Source organism: Furipterus horrens, unplaced genomic scaffold, assembly GCF_987537825.1.
Source record: "Furipterus horrens unplaced genomic scaffold, mFurHor1.1.pri manual_scaffold_4, whole genome shotgun sequence".
In the NCBI taxonomy this organism is placed as follows: domain Eukaryota; kingdom Metazoa; phylum Chordata; class Mammalia; order Chiroptera; family Furipteridae; genus Furipterus; species Furipterus horrens.
This window is the reverse complement of record NW_028327174.1, coordinates 74513828-74533098: the sequence shown is the minus strand read 5'-3', so window position 1 is coordinate 74533098 and position 19271 is coordinate 74513828. Positions and strand designations below refer to the sequence as shown.

Sequence of the window (19271 nt, the reverse complement as noted above, 5' to 3'; positions counted from 1 at the left end):
TGAATACTGCTCTGGCAGGGAGATGAGAAGGTAACTATATCACGGCTGGACATCTGGGCTCGTGGCTGCAGAGGATGCCAAGCTTTCCAGCTTTCTGGCTGGAGAAGCAGAAAGCACTGAATGGCAACTGAGAGTCGTGAGCGTTCACACACCCAGGCGCACACCCAGGCTCCCACACACAGTCCCCGGGGGAAGAGGGAGGAGGGAGTGTAACGGAGCCAGCTGCTGCACACAAGCACACCATCTGCTGCTTAGGGCCCGACCTCCAGGGGAGGTGACTGAAGGAAGCAGTCCCTGAGTGTTTGAAGAGGGAGAAAGAAACAATTGCTGTCAAGTTTCTGTTGAATTTCTGGAGAAAATATGATTGATATATCACTGACAATAAAAACCACCACCTGGAACAACAGTGGCTGTGTCAGCTTTCCCAGCATTATAGGACAATTGGCAGTATTTGTTTCAGTGAAAGGACATATGCATCAAAGCGCCTGGGGAGAGGGACAGCTAGCATTTCCATGTATTACAGAATAAAAGACAGCCGCCTTGCTTGGATTTCAATAGATCTGCAGATCCTCCGTAGGAGAGGGAAGTAAAAACAAAGATTTTTAAAAGTGAATTGTAGACAAGTGGTTCAACAAAGCGCAGGATAATCAGCATATTTTTTCACGAGATAGTGGACCTGTTTTCTTATCAAGAGTGTCAATAAACTGTACTAATCTTTATATTTTTCAATGCTTACTAATTTTATCAATTTATAAAATAATCAAAGTTTTTTTTTTTATTTTTACATAGAGAAATAGGTAATCTGATCCCACAGAAAGGGGAAATCTAAAAAGGAACTTTTTAGTTATACATCAGGTTGCGCATGTCTGTGTATTCAGTGTAAAATGTGTGTTCAAACAATGCTTGTGACATAATTGATAAAACGGTTGTCATCAATTTCAGGAACAATGCCTTTCTGACAAAGAGGCTACAATTAGAGCATATTTTAATATTCTTCAGGAAAATAGTTTTCAATACAATATTTGGTCTCACTCTCTGAATTTTTTTAAATCAGCTACATAAGAATGTGAAATAAAAGTAGTTGATGATAACCTCTTAAACTCAGTAAGCCACAAAGCCAAAACATCTCCATCAACAAAGTTTTCCACTCTTCCTCTCTCTCTGTCTCCTTCTCTGTCTCTTGCTCACACTCACCGTGACCTTCATGTGCAATCATACTCCCTCCTTGATTTCTTTTGTCAATGCCTCCCTCCTTAGTTGTTGGCCTCCTATATGGTCAAGCATCTGGGTGAAGATCATTTATAAAACAGATGTCTGTTTCAAAGACCCACCTGATTTACTAAGAACAGAAACAGTGAATGGAGTCTGTTTAAAGGGTTATGATTCTATCTTAGTCACAAATGTTTGAAATTACTTGAATGCTGAATGTTGTAAAAGTTTTATGTTGTAATAACTGTGTTGTTAAAGTCTTAATTTTTGAAAATGGTGCCATATTGTAAATATGTTCCATTAGAATAAGTTCCAAGTTTCAGATTCATTGTAAATGTATAGAAGAGATTCACTTTGCCTTCTCATAGTGCTGCTCTGTGCATTGAAGTCAAAGGGATTATAAGACAAAAGTACGGTTACATATGATTCAATACTCACTGGAATAAATAATTATACTCTACAAAAGTATTTTCCTTCTCCTCCCCTTCTCCTTCCCCATACCAAGAGTCATAAATATAATGCCTATCATTTGTAGTATCTTGGTCATGTCCTTATCATCCATGGTATTTGAAAATCTGCTAGTCTCCCAGCATCCATCTCCTTTCCTTTAACATTTCCTCTATTCTATCACCAAAGCGATCCTTATAAACCGCAAAAATATAGGTATGCCCCCTGCTCAGAAACTTTTGGTGTCTCCCCATTCCCTGTATGATCAAGTTTGAACTTTCTACAAAGCTAAACATCTAGCAGTTGTGGACCTCTATAACTTTACTTCCTTCTGCCCTCTTTGTTCTAATCCCACTAATCTGTATATATATAGTTCTCTAAACTCATTTTTATTATAGCGTCCAAAAATGTTTCACCTGCTATGTCCTTAATTTTGAATGTCCTTTGTCCAACCACATGAAGAACATCTATTCATTAGACCCAGCTCAAGCATCTGCTCTGTGAAACCTACAACTTCCTCAGTGGACTTCATTTAGCATGCACCTCTATCAGTATTTTACTGTAATTTAGATAGGTAGATGTCTCTGTCCACTACGGGACTGTCAGCTTTTTGAGATAAAAAATTATATTTAATTCATTTCCTGATCACCGAGTCTTAGCCCTGAGCACATACTTAGGCCATATTAACAATTTTAGAATGAATTACTGAGTCTGTTGATCATAAATATACATTATATTTTAAAAATACTGTGAGATATACTGAAAACCTGCATCTTTGCTTGTGTTAAAAAACATATTTCTGACACTAAATAGTGGATTTTCCCTATTAGTTTATTTAGATTGGACTATAAGTATATTTTTACTGTACATTAGTAATTGCAGAAATATAGAGAAATAAAAATATAGAGAATATTTACTTTCCTACCAGAATGTGACTGATCCAGAATTATTTTTAGATGACAAGTCTTTTAGCATATCATATACCATAACCTCTTGTTTCTTCAGATGTTTAGCAGATTAAGAATAAGGGACTTTTAAAGAAGATTTTATTTACTTATTTTTAGAGAGAGGGGATAGGAGGGAGAAAGAAAGGGAGAGAAATATCAATGTGTGGTTTCTGCCCACTCGCCTCAACTGGGGACTTGGTCTGCAACCCAGGCATGTGCCCTGACTGGGATTTGAACAAGCAGCCCTTTGGTTCTCAGGCTGGCACTCAACCCGCTGAGCCACACCAGCCAGGGCTCAGAATTAGAGATTTTTTTTTATCCCAATTTTCACTCAGAATGGGAGACTATGGATCTTTTTTCCATACTAGAAGATAAGAGCATTCAGAGCCAGCGAGAGGAGTATTTACTGGGGTTAGCCAACCAAGACTGTGGAAACTGGGGAAGCTGAGGGCACTCTAGTATCTGAGTGGTGAGAACATCCTCATAGTATCTGTCATGTTTGTTAAGTTTCAGGGCTGGGGGATGGGTGGTCAGTGGAGGTAGAGAAGGCCAGCAGGCAAATGCTGAACCAGATGGTTTACTGAGTATGTGACGTGGCAGGCTGGGGTCTTGGACTCAGATGCCAGCCACTAGGGTCTGGACGAGTGACTTTTTAAGAAGTCCTGAGGCTTGGAATATGTAAGCAGTGCAAGAAATGCTAAGCTGCGCCTTTTACAGCCAGCAGGTTGGAGATTGGACAGTTGCTATCTCCTGATAAGGGTGGGGGGGGGAAGGCGTGCTGCCTCGTGTTGGGCTTTTAGTTTGGAATGGCGGGCTGTTGGATGGCTTTTGTTTGGAATGGCTGGCTTCTACCTCACAATGTTCATCATGGCCACCATGAGAGTTGTAAATACAGCCCTGCCATGCTTGTTTGGGGAGCAGAACATGGTGATAAAAGGGAAGTAAAAGGGAAGAAAAACAGATAACCAAATCTTTGGATACTAAAATAAAGACAACGCTGTATTGGAGATGACAAAATACGAAAAGCTAAGTCATAATTCTAGTAGCAGTTGTAATTACAAGAAATAATCATTCCTACACAAAAACTGCCTAAACCTTGGCTGAGTTATTGAAAAGACTGGATTCTTCTATAAGTCAGGTAATTATATGACACAAACTTTAACATTTCAACCTTGAGTTTTATAATTTACAATTTTATGAAATTTCTACTCCAATAAAAAAGGGATAATATGTTTTGTTGAAGAAACATGGTTTTCTTATTAGTAACATGTTTTGACTTTTTAGTTAAGAGTAAAGAGAAGGGCTAATTGTAGAGCCTTGGGAAAAAGATAGCAGAGATGCTGCCAAACCAACTTGTCATAGAACAGCCTACGACTTGAGAGCGCTCTCTCAAAAATAGTAAAAAACCTTGCAAGTGATGTTAAAGGCCTTCAAACAGTAAAACATACTGAAAATAAGGAACCAATAAACAAAAACTACTTGTTGCAATTATAGAAGAAATGATCAAAGCTCATGTAAACACTCCTGTCTTACAAGATGTGGAGCTCTGCTTTTAATGGGTTATTTAATAAGAACAGTCTGTGTAAACATCCATGGCAATGAATTTGGCCATAAATATGTAGTTATTGAAATAACCAGCCTTTCTCTTTTTCCTAAATATTTATTCTCAAAACAGGAAAAAGTGTTGAATACTAATTGTTCTTTAAAAGTTTGCCATTATATTTACATAGCTCATACCTTTAGTTTTCTGCATCAATACCCAGAGAAATGAATGTTTTTGCTTTTAATTATGTTTTTAAAACAGTAAATAAAATTGAGTACTATACCTGAAGACCTTCTCTTACTGCCTCCAGAATGTAAGGGACCAAAGAACAGTTCCAGAGATCCATGAACCACACTCTAGAACCTTCTACATCCATGGGGCAAGGAAGGAAAAGTTGGGGACCTGAGAAGAAACAAATAACAAAACATTTTTGAGAACAGTTATATTTAACAATCTAAACACTTTTAGACATGATATGGGGGAAAGTAATATATTTCTTGCAAAATTCTTAGAAAACTTCTCCTTTGGGTCTCCTCTCTTTTCACAATGAAATCTTAATAAAAAACATAACATATTATAGTTAGGAGAAACCATAAAGGTCATAATCTAGTCAACCTGTCCCATTTTACAAATGTTAAAATTTGTGCTGAAATGAATTGCCAAATATAAAGTATGTCATTTATCTTTCTAACCTACACTGTGTCCTTAGCAAGTATGCCTTTATGATTCATACAATGGGAAAAAGGCTTTTATACATTCAACTTAAGAAGTATTTTTTAAAAACCTCTTTTATGCCAAGTAAAGAGAAATAATTTAATTCTGTCTTCATGACAAATATAAAATGTATTAATCACCTATAAAACACCTAAATTATCTCTAAAATCTTCCTTCATAACTATATTTGATATGAGCCATTAGCTAAAACTTGTTTTCAGCACAAAAAGTTAGTCTAAACAGATACAATTTATTTCAAATAATTATCTGATTTTTAGATATCTGTCTATATTAAACCCGTTTGATCTCAGTAATCTCAGTAAGCCATAATTGTCAGACAAATTGGAGCTCGAAAGCTTAGAAGAAGGCAAGATCTCGGAAGGGAAAATCAAAAGAAGAAAGAAAACAAATCTTTGGAAGCTTGAGAAACATAAGCTTCACTTGTTCTTTTCTACCATCCAATCTGGCCATCTTTACCATGTACTCTTAGTTCCTGAAAAATGGCATACTGCAATTTTGGAACTCATCAATGGTCACATCAGAAGAACTGTGTGTTTCCAAAAAACTGTTGAAGATACCTGCCTAAAAAACTTTTCACTGGTTCTGTGTGGTTTGAACATAGTACTCTCCTACAAAAAGAAAAGAAAAAAATCAGAAGTCTTTACATAATTAAATTTTAAGTCCATAATAATTCTCTTTCCAATATGAAGTTCCTATTCAATTTGTGGCCACATTTTAATGATCAAAGGGGTGAAGAGGTCTACTAGCATTAGAGCTATTATGTAACTAACTTATCTTTTTGAGTGAAAGAGAAGCACGTGTGCATCAGAAGTGAGTGGGAGTATACACGCTGAGCACTCCTCTGCAGGAGAATCACAAATCCTGAAATAGGAACGCTCATCACATGCCTCACACTTAGAAGAAAAGTGCTCTACTTTAGCTAGTAACATAGTGAGCAGGAAAAAAATTTCTTTTTCTAAAGAAACACTTCTGATTACAGGTTGAGGATCACAAAATATCTATTTGCTTGAGAAAGTGTCCTAAGAAGTGAGAATTATTTTCCCACCACAGGTCACTACAGGAGAGATTTGTCAATGGACAAAATGGAAAACAATCAAAAGCAAACAGAAAAAGACAATGCACACAAATCCTCCAAAAAACAAAAAACAAAGCATCTGCTTCATCTTTACCTGAAATTGTGATGTAGTTCTAGATTTGGTAATGAAGAAACCCCCTGATTCATTGTTCCAATAATATATGGACTGGAAAAAAAAAAAACATTAACATATTAAACTCTCTTAGAAAACAATTTAGATAAATATGATATTCCATTTTATAATTAGGCTTTAAAAGGGTAATTTGGTAATGTAAGTTTGCAAAGTGACAAATATCATTGAACTAGAAACTGGGATTTGGTGTTTTAATTTCAGCTTTCAAATTCTAGGGGAATCATTTTCCCTCTAGGAGCCTATGTTTACTCATCCATAAAATAAAAAGATTAGACAGAATAATCACAGTGGTCTCATTCCACTGTAACATCTTATGATCCTCATGCTTATAATCAAATTCATTAATTTTTCATTTTTATTATTTCACAGTTATTTTAAAGATTCCTAATAGCATAAAAGAATGTGTGTTCTTATTTCAATGTTTACTTTATGCTGATCTATATTAAAAACATTTAAAAATCTCTAGCAGTGACTAATTAATTGGAATACTTGCACCATTAAAACTAATGTTTATGTTAGTGCACTTATATGTCTTTTTTAGAGGCCATGCTACAGTGAGTCTGTAAGTGGGCTTTCAGGTTTTTTATACCCTATTTTAACCTTTTAAACAAAACCTTAATAGTTAAAAATTTAGAGTCACTAATGGAGAGAGGTATATCTGAATCTATTAAATTTGTCTCTATAGGAAGGTTAAATTTAAACTTTGATATGGGCTAAGAATGAAACCAAAGCTCTAAAGTCTCATTCTAGTTTTTAATTTTCCTGATTCAAACATTCTATCATCAATATGGGCCAGACCTCCTGCAGCATCTATTGAAGTTAAGTCACCCAGTAAATCATGTTTCCATAAACATGCCTGGGACATAGTTGTTGAAGAAATGAATAGAGTTTCTAAGAAATATATAGAGATTCTTTGGAAATAATGATATCTGTCACAGGCCTTAGAAGTTATAAAGGCATAAGAAGGCACGTTTGATCAAAATTTTTTTGTTTCATCACTCAAAATATTTTATAAGCATACCATTTGTTGTATTTACAGTTGAGGAAACCATTAAAGATATCACTCAAAGAGCCCACATGACGAAGATTGTCAGGAATTATGACAGCCGGGAGCTCGGCACCATTATTGTCCGCACTGCACTGTTCAGCCAGGCTAGCTAGACACTGTTGCAATTCCTTTACAAAAGTACAGAAAACAAACACATCAATGATAAGTTTATATCATTGGCGAGAAATTTGTATTTCAAGAGTAGCATACATTGTCTTCCATCCAGTATTTTTGATTCAAAGTCACAGATTCTTCTACTGATTTCAAACCTTATTCTACAAAGCCAGAGCAGAACACCCACAACAAATACACAACTGTGAACACCAAGGCATATTCCTCCGTTGTCTTCTCCCCTGATGCAAAGCAAAAACGAGAGCTCCAGATATGAGTATGATAAACTACAAATACTGAGACTTCCTTCTTGTTTTTGAAATTTCAGCGATAAAAGTGGATGTCAGCAAACCTTATGATTTTACAAGTATAGAGTTAATCCAAAATGGCACCCTTAAATTCCCACGTATATTTTAAACATTTTAATTCCAATTCATTTCAATGGGGTGCATCTGAAAGTGCAGCTCTGAGACTCAGATAAAAATGTGGTTATTCATTCATTCATTCATTCATTCATTTCTAATCCGCATGCAACTACTATAATTTTAAATAAAGAAAAACTTGTTATAGTTTACTGGGTCAATGGACATTAGCATTTAGCATTTCTTGAGTTTCTTGGTTCTTTTACATGCATTATTCTTTTCTAATAGCTTATAATCTAAGTAGGATAACACGTTCATTTATTGACTTCTCTCACAGCTGGGTAGGCCAAGAACATAATTAGGTTTCTTAGAATTATCCTAATCAGTAAGAACATTTCCATAATATTTGCATACTCACAATGATATTTGCAATTTGCCAGTCTTGTCCAGGGTTAAAAACAATTCCATGATCCCTATTTCTGGCAGCCAGGTAAATATGTGAACTGCTCGACCTAGGTGAACCTTCCTTTCTCTGTAATACCAATTTTAAAACTAAAAGTAGCAAAGGATAAAAGACAATGACCATAGCTTTGAGGTATTTAGTAATACACTAAAGTTCAAATACACAATTTATTAAAGAACTAATACACTAATTATCTTACATTGAGCCAATCACATAGAATAAATACTGGCTAAATCGGAGATTACAGAAAAAGACATTTAAACTGGTGAAGAGTCTGAAGAATTTCATATACTTTATTTATATCAATAATTAGCTATATTGAGTCATTCACTCAATTATAAAATATTCATTGTCTATTATGTTCAAACCTTGGGGTGTACAAAAATAATGAAGCATTGTGCAAGGAAGTTTAACATTTATTATGAACTGAATGAAGTACTGTTCTAGACCCAGGGGTTAAAAAAAGTAATCAGGCGCTCTTCTCACATAGACTTTAAGAATTGTCACATTAGGGACTGAAATTTAAATATGATAAATCTCTTGATGTCACAGTGTATTAGGAGCTATGAGAGATCGGGGGAGGAGATTTTGCCTAGTTGGTGGGTGTCAAGAAAAGCTTTCCGGAGGAGGTAATGCCAGAGGTTGGGAGAGTGGTAGAAACAAACTAACTAATGAGCTTGCAAATGCAACATGAGACATTCCGTGTAGAGGTTAAAGAAGAATTAATTTCAACTAAGTGGTCTTGATGGACTTCACTGAGAGGTGAACTTTTACATGGATCTTGAGTAATCAGTAGAATTCCCAATGACAAGTATGCAGCTATTCATCCCTTCAACACACCTTTAGCAAGTATTTACTATGTACCAAGTACTCTGGCACCAAGGATTCAGAGGATGTTTCTCTATTTGATTAACTTAAGAGTTGATAAACAGAAAGGCAGGCCCACAAATAAATCATGATACAGTGGGATAAGTGAATTGTACAGAATGCTATAGAGAAACTTAATAGGAGCATCTAACTCAATAGGCTTAAGGTTTAGAGAACAACAGGGTAAAGTGGGAAAAACTGTTAAAGTTTAAAGAATAAAAAGAGTGAACGCTGGTAGGTATGAGTATGTTGATACGTTTGGGGCAATAAGTGCTGTGTTGTTGCAAAAGAAATGATACAGGGTAGTGGCGGTCACTTGAAAGAGAAAACAGAAAAGGCTTTGAATTCATTCAGAGAACTTCGGGTTTTACTATATAAACAACTGTAAACTTGATTTGTTTCAATAGGAAAAAGCAATTTATTTATCAAACGAAACATAAATGTGAATAATCTGATGATTGCGTATAAATGGAAAGGCAGTCAAGAAGAATATTGCCCAGAAAAGTAGGATAGGCTTGTGTATATGTATATAACTATAACTCACAGTAAAATGTAATACATTACCTCTAAAAAGTATAAACCAAAGATTTTGTTCAGAGCAGGTAAAAATCACATGTAGCTGTTGAGAAAGACTTCCTGGTGGCAATTAACCCTTTACTTTTAAGATTGGACTATGTTTTGGTGCTTAAAAATAAAAGAGCTTTCCAAATAGAGGGAGAACAATCAAAGACAGAAACACAGAACTATGATACCCATATTGGAAAGAACTAGTTGCATATGTATTGTGAATATAAATAGTAGTAATTAACTGGAAAGAAAAGCGGGCAACCTTGAATGATTAGTAAGGTTACTGGAAGTTTCCTATTGGCAAGGACAAGACATTGAATGCTGTGGGAACCTGGGTAATGGAGTCAAAGTCATAATTTGAAAGTCAAAAGAATACTGAATTTCTTGAAGCCAAAACACACTACGGGGCTCAATACAGATAAAAGCATGGGAAGATTTCTGATCTAGTGCAGAAAGCAATAGGGAAAATGCAGAATTTTAATGTGGCTAGATTTTAATTATGAAAAGATACTCTGTTTCCCATGAGGTGAAAAGACAAACACATAAGTTTCAATCAAATAGTTAGAAAACAGTTACAGTAATCCAAATGATAAAGAGTATTAACTTGTGTGGGACATGGATGGAAGATGAATTTATGGTATTTTTTCAGCTGAGATTGGCATTTCTAAATATGTATATTGAGTATGCAAATATAAACCTATTTGTAAGTTAATAGAAAGGCCTACTATTTGGGAGAGAGAGGATGGCTGAGAGTGGAGTCAACACAACTGAAACCAAGGCAGTCATCCAGATGAGAACAGATGTGGGAGAGAACAGGATGTGTAGGAATAGTTCTACTCACTGGTAGGTGAAAGAAGAGTAATCAGTAAAAGAGACTAAGGAGGAGATTTCTATACAGTAGGAAGGAAACAAGAAAAAAATGAAAATCAGAAGAATTTCTAGAAAGGAGAGGTGAACTAGAGCAATTTGCTATACTTAAACAGAGAGAGATAGGAAGAAGAAAGAGGAGGAGGAGAAGGAGAAAAGAGGAGGAAGAGGCAGAGGAGAAGGAGAAGGAGAAAAGAAGAGGAAGAGGAAGAGGAGAAGGAGAAGGAGCAGCAGCAAAGGGCATTGCATTTGGTAATTAAGAAATCACTGGGTGACTTTTGGAAAAGTGGGATCATTAGATTCTGTTACAATTCTCTCTCATTTGGACAAGGGTAGTAGATTAGTAGATACCCCTGGGGAGCTAATAAAAGCTATGGATCAGTTGAAAGTAGAAATCAGCATACACAAAAAACTTTGTCATATAACTTGAGTTTTTCAGACCTTTCAGAAATCACTTCATGATTTCCACCCTAGCTTAATTGGGGGCAAAATCTTAGATTGAAGTATTGATGCCTTAGCATTAAATGTCTCTTGTCCAAGAGCAAATCAGGCAGCATAAAATGCATATCTCTACCAGATGGACATCAATATGAGATTAACTGAATCCCAAGCTTTGAAAATATACACAGAAATCAGCAGTTACATGAAAACTGTTTGTCATTGTTTTTCTGGTTTTGGTTCTAGGCACACTAAAAATCAACCTGCCAAGTCCAGTTTTCTGATCTTTCTCTACCTAACTTTCCAAGTGGCTTCCGATGGCCACATATTCTTTATTAAATCCATCTCTAGTCTTCTGGGCCCACTATCAAATGTCACTAAGTATAATTATTTACGTGTACCATTCTCAATCAAAATATCCCAGCTGGAAGGCTGAAGGAGGGCGTGAAGAGTGGGAAGAGGGACAGAATATGTAAACGGCAGACATAACAAAAGCATGAAAAGATTGTTCTTTTCTTTTGATGGTCTACTGTTCCATATTTTTGAATAATTGTGTTTTGGTTTCATCTCTTCAGTGCTAGCTACTGCACAGTGTAAAGCACATCAATTACAAAGCTCCATTTTTCAAGGGAAGGATTTATCGTTTTATGTCTTACTCACACTTGACTTAATAAATCTACCCTGTTAGCAGCTCTCTCTCACAATGCCATTTTGTCATCTCTATTCCTTTATTACTACTCTTACTTACCACCCCCAGAAAAACAAAACAAAACAAAAAACAAAACACCAGTGTAGATTCTCTAACAATTTGTCAACAATTGTCCAAATTCTCTGGCAACAATTCTGTATCCAGCATACTGATAGCTCATTCATGTCTTACAAACACAGAGGAAAAATAAACATTCATTAGTTGTATTTTGAGCTTTCTTGGTGCTGAATGCCACAGGATTTGTCCACATATTTTTTCCTATTACTGCTTCCCAGCATTGTTAGTCATATTCAAACATTCTTTGAAAAGCATTATTTTTCACGATTGATAGAGCAAAAATTAAACTGACTTAATAATGGTACAAATTATTCTATTATGAAATAGTAGAAAATAAGTGTTGGAAATACTAAATTAAAAAATATTAAAGGACACATATAATACCAATAAGAACAGCCCAAACACTACACGTTTTTTAAACTGAAATTAAAAGAATTTACATATAACAGTGAATTTGACTGTAAGGCAAATTTTATACTTAATGTAAATTAACCTGCTTTGTTTTAGCATAATAGAACTACATGCAAATGAAGCCCAAATAAATCTGATTTAAAACTTGATTTTAAGTGATATCCAACTTTATCAAAATGCGTTGGTTTCTTGTAATAAATGTATTTTTCTATTTCCTAACCATTTGTTTTCTCGTAAAGGAACTTTTACAGAGTTCTATCACATCAACATTGAGGGAATAACAAAAATCACAATGAGGTTGACTAAGAAATGTCGATCTCTTTATCATTTTGGCTGAAAAGAACAAAAATCTTTTAAAAGACTTTTAAATAAAGATACAAGGAGACCCAGGATTCACAGTTGACATTAAACAATGTTGGCTGAAGCCAAAAAACAATTTTACTCTTTCTAGTCCTTAGTAAAGACTCAGCTATTCTGCCTCAGGTTCATTCCTTTCCTTAATGGTAATGAGTATGGGTGATTCAACCACAATTTGAACAGTGCTGATCCCCAAGGAAATATTTGGAACACATGTAGTATATTTATTCAACTTTAAGAGATCCCATCGTGCTTTGCGACATCATTGTTCTTCTTGAGAAATACATATCCGACAATTTTGAACAAAAGGCTGTGTACGTGTTGTGGGGGGTGGTGTCTGTATGGATCTGTGCGTATTTACAAAAACCTTCATTGGGAGGCAAGGGCAATAACTAATAACTACAGGCAATACTTACACTGCACTTGGTACTTGCACTGTTCTCTCTCTCTCTCACACACACCATATATATATGTAAAACAACTTCTTGATCCCTTCATCTATCAATGGACACAGGTTATTGCCATGTCTTGGCTACTGTAAATAATGCTGCTATGAACACAGGGGTGCAGATATCTTTTGGAGTGTTTTTCTTTCCTTTGAATATATTCTCAGAAATGAAATTTCTGGAACAGATGGTAGTTCTTTTTTGAATTTTTTGAGGATCCTCTCTACTGTCTTCCATATCAGTTGTACCAATTTACAGTCCCACCAGCACTGCACAGAAGGGTTCCCTTTTCTCCACCTCCAACCCTGCATTTGCTATCTCTTATCTTTTTGACGATGGCCAGTCTAACAGTCATGAGGTGATATTGCACTGTGGCTCTGATTTGCATTTCCCTAATGGCTAGCTACGTTGAGCATCTTCATGTACCTGTTGGCCTTTCTTATATCTTCTTTGGAGAAATGCCCATTCAAAGCCTTTGCCTATTTTATAAATTTATTTGTTTTTTTGCTTTTTTTGCTATTGAGTTCTATGAGTTCTTGATATATTTTGAATATTAACCCCTCATCAAATATATAGTTTGCAAACTTTTTTTTCCATTCCATAGGTTGTTTATTCATTTTTTTTTGTTGTTGGGTTTTTTTTTTTTGCTGTTCACAATGCAGAAGCTTTTTAATTTGACGTAGTCAAACTTGTTTATTTTTTATTTCATTGCTTGTGCTTTAAGTACCACATCCAAAAAAATCATTGCCAAGACCCATGGCAAGAACCTTTAGTCCTGTGTTTCTTCTAAGAGTTTCATGGTTTTGGGTCTTACATTTAAGTCTTTAATCCATTTCAAGTTAATTTTTGTCAGTACTATAGGATATGGGTCCAGTTTCATTTTATGACATGTGACTATCCAGTTATCCCAGTACCATTTATTGAAGGGGCTATCTTTAATATATTCAATATTAGCTGACAGTATTTTCTTGGGTTTATTTAGCTTTGTAGTATAGCTTGAAATCAGGAAGTGTGATGCCTCTTGCTTTATTCTTCTTTCTCAGAATTTCTTTGGCTATTTGAGATCTTTCAAGGTTCCATATAAATTTTAGGTATGTTTCTTATACTTCTATAAAAAATACCTTTGGAATCTTGGCAGGGATAGCATTGACTCATGATGGCTTTTGGTAATATTGACACTTTAACAATATTAATTCTTCCAGTCCATAAACACTTACTTGTATCTTCTTTGATTTCTTTTATCATTGTCTTGTAGTTTGCAGAGTAGAAATCCTTCATCTTCTTATCTGAATGTATTTCTAAGTATTTTATTGGTTTCCTTTCCTTTTCTTTTTTCTGGGGGTGGTGGTGGTGGTAGTGGTTATAACAACAGAAATGTATTGGTTCATAGTTCTGGAAGCTACCATGCTCCCTCTGAAACATGTAAAAGAGTCTTTCTTGACCCCTTTCTAACCTCTGAAAATACTTCCTAGTGTTTTGCCCAGAATCTTCAGCATTGCTTGGCTTGCAGCTGGATAACTCCAGTCTTGGCCCCGATCTTCACATTGCATTCTTCCTTTGCATCTCTGTTCTTTAAATGGCCACATTCTTTTTAAATTAAAAAAAAATTTAATTACAATTTCCTTTAAATATTGTTTTATATTGATTGCAGGTGTACAGAATAGAGTATTTTATTGTTTTTGATGCTGTTATAAATGGGATTGATGTCTTTATTTCCTTTTTAGAAAACCTCATTGTTAGTGTATCACAGTGCTACAATTTTCTGCATGATAATTTTGTATCCTGCAAATTACTAAATTTATTGATTAGATCCAACAGTATTTTTGGTTGCGTCTTTAAGATTCTCTCTTTAAAATATCATCATCTGTAAATAGAGGAAAGTTTACTACTTCATTTATAATACTAATACATTTTATTTCTTTTTCTTGCCTGATTTCTCTAGCTACCATGTCCAGTACCATGTTGAATAGCAGTGGTGAGAGTGGACGCCCTTGTCTTAGTCTTGATTTTAGAGGGAAAACTCAACCTTTCATCACTACGTATGACGTTAGCTGTGGCCTTTATTTTGTTGAGGTATGTTCCTTAGATGCCTGATATATGAAAAACTTTTATCATGTCTATGTATTTTCTGCTTCTACTGAAATGATCATATTTTTCTTTTGTTTTATTCTGTTAGTGTGTTGTACCACATGATTTATTTTCATATGTTGAAGTATTCTTGAATCCCAGGGATAAATAAACTCCACTTCATCATGTATAAGATCTGGTTAATGTGCTGCCGAATTCAGTTTGTTTCCTAGTAGTGTCTTTTTCTGGTTTTGGTATCAGGATAATGTTGGGTTCATAAAATGATTTGGGGGATGTTTCTTCTTTTTCATTTTTAAAGAGTTTGAGAAGGATTGTTGTTAATATGTCTTTAAATGTTTGGTATAACTCACCAGTAAAGTCATCTGAAGATCCTAGGCTTTTCTTCATTTGGAGACTTTTGATTACTTATTCAATCTTACTAGTAGTTGATCTACTCAGATTTTATAACTTGTCCTGATTGATTCTTGGTAAGTTGTATGTTTCTAAGAATTTTGCCATTTCTTCTAGGTTGTCGGATTTTTTAGCATATAAGCTGTCCATACAATTAAGAACTTTCTGTCTACTAAGCTACATGTACGGTTTTTTTCAAAAATCCAATGGGTTCTAGATGCCTTGGAGATCATGTTTATTTCTGAAAATGTTCAGGCCTGAGGTTTCTGAGAAATTGAGTCAGTTTAGATCAGCTAACCAGGTTACCTTTAGAAAAATAACATGACCCAGGATCATGCTCCTAACACATGCAGTTTCCTAAGAGAAACTTAGGTTGAATTAATTGAGAATGCAATGAATAACTATAGGTAAAATCTACTTTTAGGCATAAGCAATTTCCTTTTTAGGATTTCTTATTTTACTCAGAATATATGAAAGAACTAGCTAGTTTTTACAACCTCCCGTGCCTATTTAAAATCTGGGAGTGTTCAAGCTGACTATTACAGTACATGAAATTTTAGTTGGTATTAAAAGGGATACTATTTAATATCCAAAGGGTCCTAAGCACAAATCCTATAGAAATATGATGTAAGCAATTGCTCTTTCCAGAACGTCTGCCTGAAATATTCTAATTATACCCAAATCCCCCTTACTACCAATATCAGTTAATTCCCACCACTTATTTATTAGGGTCAGATCAAGTATTGACTTTTTATAAAGCTGTAATTCCTCCAGGAATTGTTGTTTTCCCCTCTTGCATCTATAGCACTTTGCATGGACCTCTTTCTACTCTAATACTTCCTAACAGAAACCGGGTAAATAAAGACTCTGTCATTTCCTTCCCAATGCTTGTGATAACTGAATGGTATTGAATAGCAATCTTGTTCAAATTCATGAAGCAGGCTTTAGTCATGTATCAGATAATAGTTTAAGTCAAAAAGATGGATACATTTCCATGTACAATATAGTAAAGTTTTACACACTCTTCATGCTTAATCACTTAAGACACTTGGATAAATAGCAGCAGTCCTCACAGGAATCTGTGACTTACCTTACTGGACTTGTGGTCCACGTTGAAAGTGGCAATTGCATCCTCTGTTTTTTTCCTCCCAGATTTGGTTATTACATACTCAGCAAGTTTGTTTGCTAAATAGGTCTTTCCAGTACCACTAGGTCCTGAGAGTAGAATTCTGTGATGCTCCATCAACAAGTTAAAGTACCTTTGGATAATTGGTTTAGGAATCAGCGTATCAAAAACACAACTGTCCAAACTGTTTTATTCTAACCCTGAAATAAGAAACAAAGGGAACAGCATGCTTTGTTATTCTACACAAGCCAGAATTTAAAATATAGCATCAACTGACAACAAAGCTTTGTTATTCATAGGAATGCGTCCTTGCAAAATACTCTCTTTGATAATTCTATCCCATACACATAAGCTTCTTCTCCTTTTTATTGAATTTATTGCCATTTTGAAGACAGAACACCAGTAGTAAGGTAGGGTAAACATCACACAAAAGCAAGCCATTTCCTTTGTTCAGGCTTCCTTCCACTGTCCACTTCATGTTTACCTCTTAAATGTCCAAAGATAAATGGAAGCATCATTATACAATCTTATTCCCTTTGAAGGTGGTAGTTTTGTTAACCACATGATCTCACTAATATGTGGGGTCTAATGAATAAAATAAACTGATGAACAAAACAGAAACAGAGGCATGGATACATGGAAGAACAGACTGACAGTGTCAGAAGGGAGGGGGCTGGAGGACTGGATGAAAGAAGGGGAAGGAATTAGCCAAAGCACATACATGTGAGACCCATAGACACAGACACAGTGTACCAGAGAGAAGGGGGGCAGGGGCTGGGTGGAGGCAGGCAAAGGGGGGAAATGAGGACAGCTGTCATAGTGTACACATTAAAAATACAGTTAAGAACTAATAAATGTAAAGAATTAACATCAAACACATATGTGTGTGCTTATAGTCTTGCCTTTTTCTTCTGGTTTCTCCTCTGTATTTCCATTTAGCTCTCATTACACATCCCAGCTGTATGACCACTTAAGCTTTTGAAGAATACAAACTGTGATATTTGGTAAGAAATTAGAAAGGAGAGAAACAGTATCTCCTTTTACTTACTCAATTAGCTTAATCATAAAATCAAATATTGACACAGTCCTCTATTAATTCATAGTTTATATAACTGTGTTCTGATTCTTTAACATGTGTGAACAAGGAATTATGGAGACAGTTATAATTTAGATATTCTATTTGCCTACAACTAATCACATCACCCAAAACAAAGAAAATAGAATTTTTCACTCTTGATTCTGAATTTCAATTCTCTCTCCACAGTGGATATTTAATGGGTATACATATTTTTAAATAAAAATTATGGTGATGAATACATTACTTTGGAATATACAATAAATTTTTTGAATCCTCCCTACATGAAAGATGATAGTGCAAGAGACTTTAGAAACTTGAAATTCCCTAAATCACATCCTTTTTTAGTAAGTCCTAGAGAATTTTCAAAATTACATTCTGAGTTTCACATCCTCAAATCCAAAGAATTTCATTTACTTGGATTTTAGTGTCTTAAGTAGGATTTCTCTGTTTAAAATATAAAGATGGATCATTTCATACCAAAACTATCAAAGTAGTTAACATCATTTTCAAATGTCAAATACAGAGAAAAACTGCAAAAAAATAATTTTGGGGGGTTAAAAAACACAATATGCTGACCTTTTCATTTTTGTTTTTACCTCTCAGGTTCACAGTGATGATGTTATTATCTCCAACAAGGTAGCCACAAGGCAGCAGCTCAGGCACTTCTAGGCTATGGGCTCTAATTAAACCTCTTACGCAGTAGCTAGCAATGCAGTCGGCGCTCAGACCAAGGCTAGAGGATGTATCAATGCAATACACATATTCCTAAAGGGAACACATGAAAAAAGAAAGTCAAAACAGGTTCAACTCATCTACAAAAAAATACAAAACTCATGGGGATATGAAGCTAGCTGTCAAGAATTTTAGAAATGGGTAATATAAGGATTATTAATATCAAACAGCATAAAGATAGAAAGCTTTTCTTGATATCTGGAATGAGGGAGAGCAAAAGCAATTATGTCTATGCTATTAAAGCTAAGAGAAATATCCAAAATGAAACATATCTGAACATTAATATCTGGATATCTTGCTCAACTTACCTTAAGGAGACGTCTAATTACACCATCTAAGACATCCCACTTGGTTTTCCCACTAACACCGATGGATCCTATCAAATATGCCTGAGGCTTCTGATCCTAAATAAGAACAAAATAAAACAAGGTAAAAACCCAACTGTGTGCCTTGTCTCATTACTACATTTTCTACTAAAATGTATTAATGTAGTGATGAGTAAGACTAAAATATTTATTAAGCCTATAGGTTTTATAGTAACACATACACACAGTGGATTATATAAAATAAAATACACCCCAACAAACTAACCAACCAACCAACCAACCAACCAACCAACCAACCAAAGAAAAATAGAGCAATGGCAACAAAACAAGAAAGAAGGAGATTGGATGAAATGGTATGGTTAAGGAAAGCTGATTCATGACCTATTCAGTGGAAGGGTAAGGGCCGGGAGAGACCAGTCTTCCATTTTAATGCAGTGGGTCCATTCCTGAAGACAAGCACCTGGTGGGAAGGAAATGGTGACAGAGATGGAATAGAACTATATCATATGAGTCCTAGATCTTCATCTTACGATTTATGTGATGTTATCTTTTTTAAGTCTTTTTTTCATTTATTAACTTAGAATCTCTCTCAAATCTTATCCAGCTTTAAAAATAAGTTATCCATGGGAGTATGACATTCATGTTTATAAAACAGGTCCCATTTTGAGTTTACCAAAAAATGCACAATTTAAAAGGACTTGCTAGGTAATGTATGGGACTCATTTTAGCAAGCAAAGAA

At 35.1% G+C, this 19271-nt stretch overlaps 2 long non-coding RNA genes across 5 annotated transcripts in view; both read right to left on the bottom strand.

Annotated features, from left to right (window-relative positions):
- LOC150012223 (uncharacterized) overlaps positions 1-19271 on the bottom strand; it is a 140769-nt gene that overhangs the window by 67961 nt on the left and 53537 nt on the right. The gene's annotated exons all lie outside the window — the stretch shown is intronic.
- LOC150012225 (uncharacterized) lies at positions 7117-18713 on the bottom strand. Of its 4 annotated transcripts, none has more exons than XR_016510716.1 (5): positions 18515-18713; positions 18051-18239; positions 16361-16596; positions 8029-8162; positions 7117-7265 (listed from the first exon to the last, which is right to left on the bottom strand). It is a non-coding gene; the product is annotated as an uncharacterized LOC150012225 (long non-coding RNA). The 4 variants fall into 4 exon arrangements; XR_016510715.1 differs by having other exon boundaries at positions 8029-8142; XR_016510713.1 differs by lacking the exon at positions 8029-8162.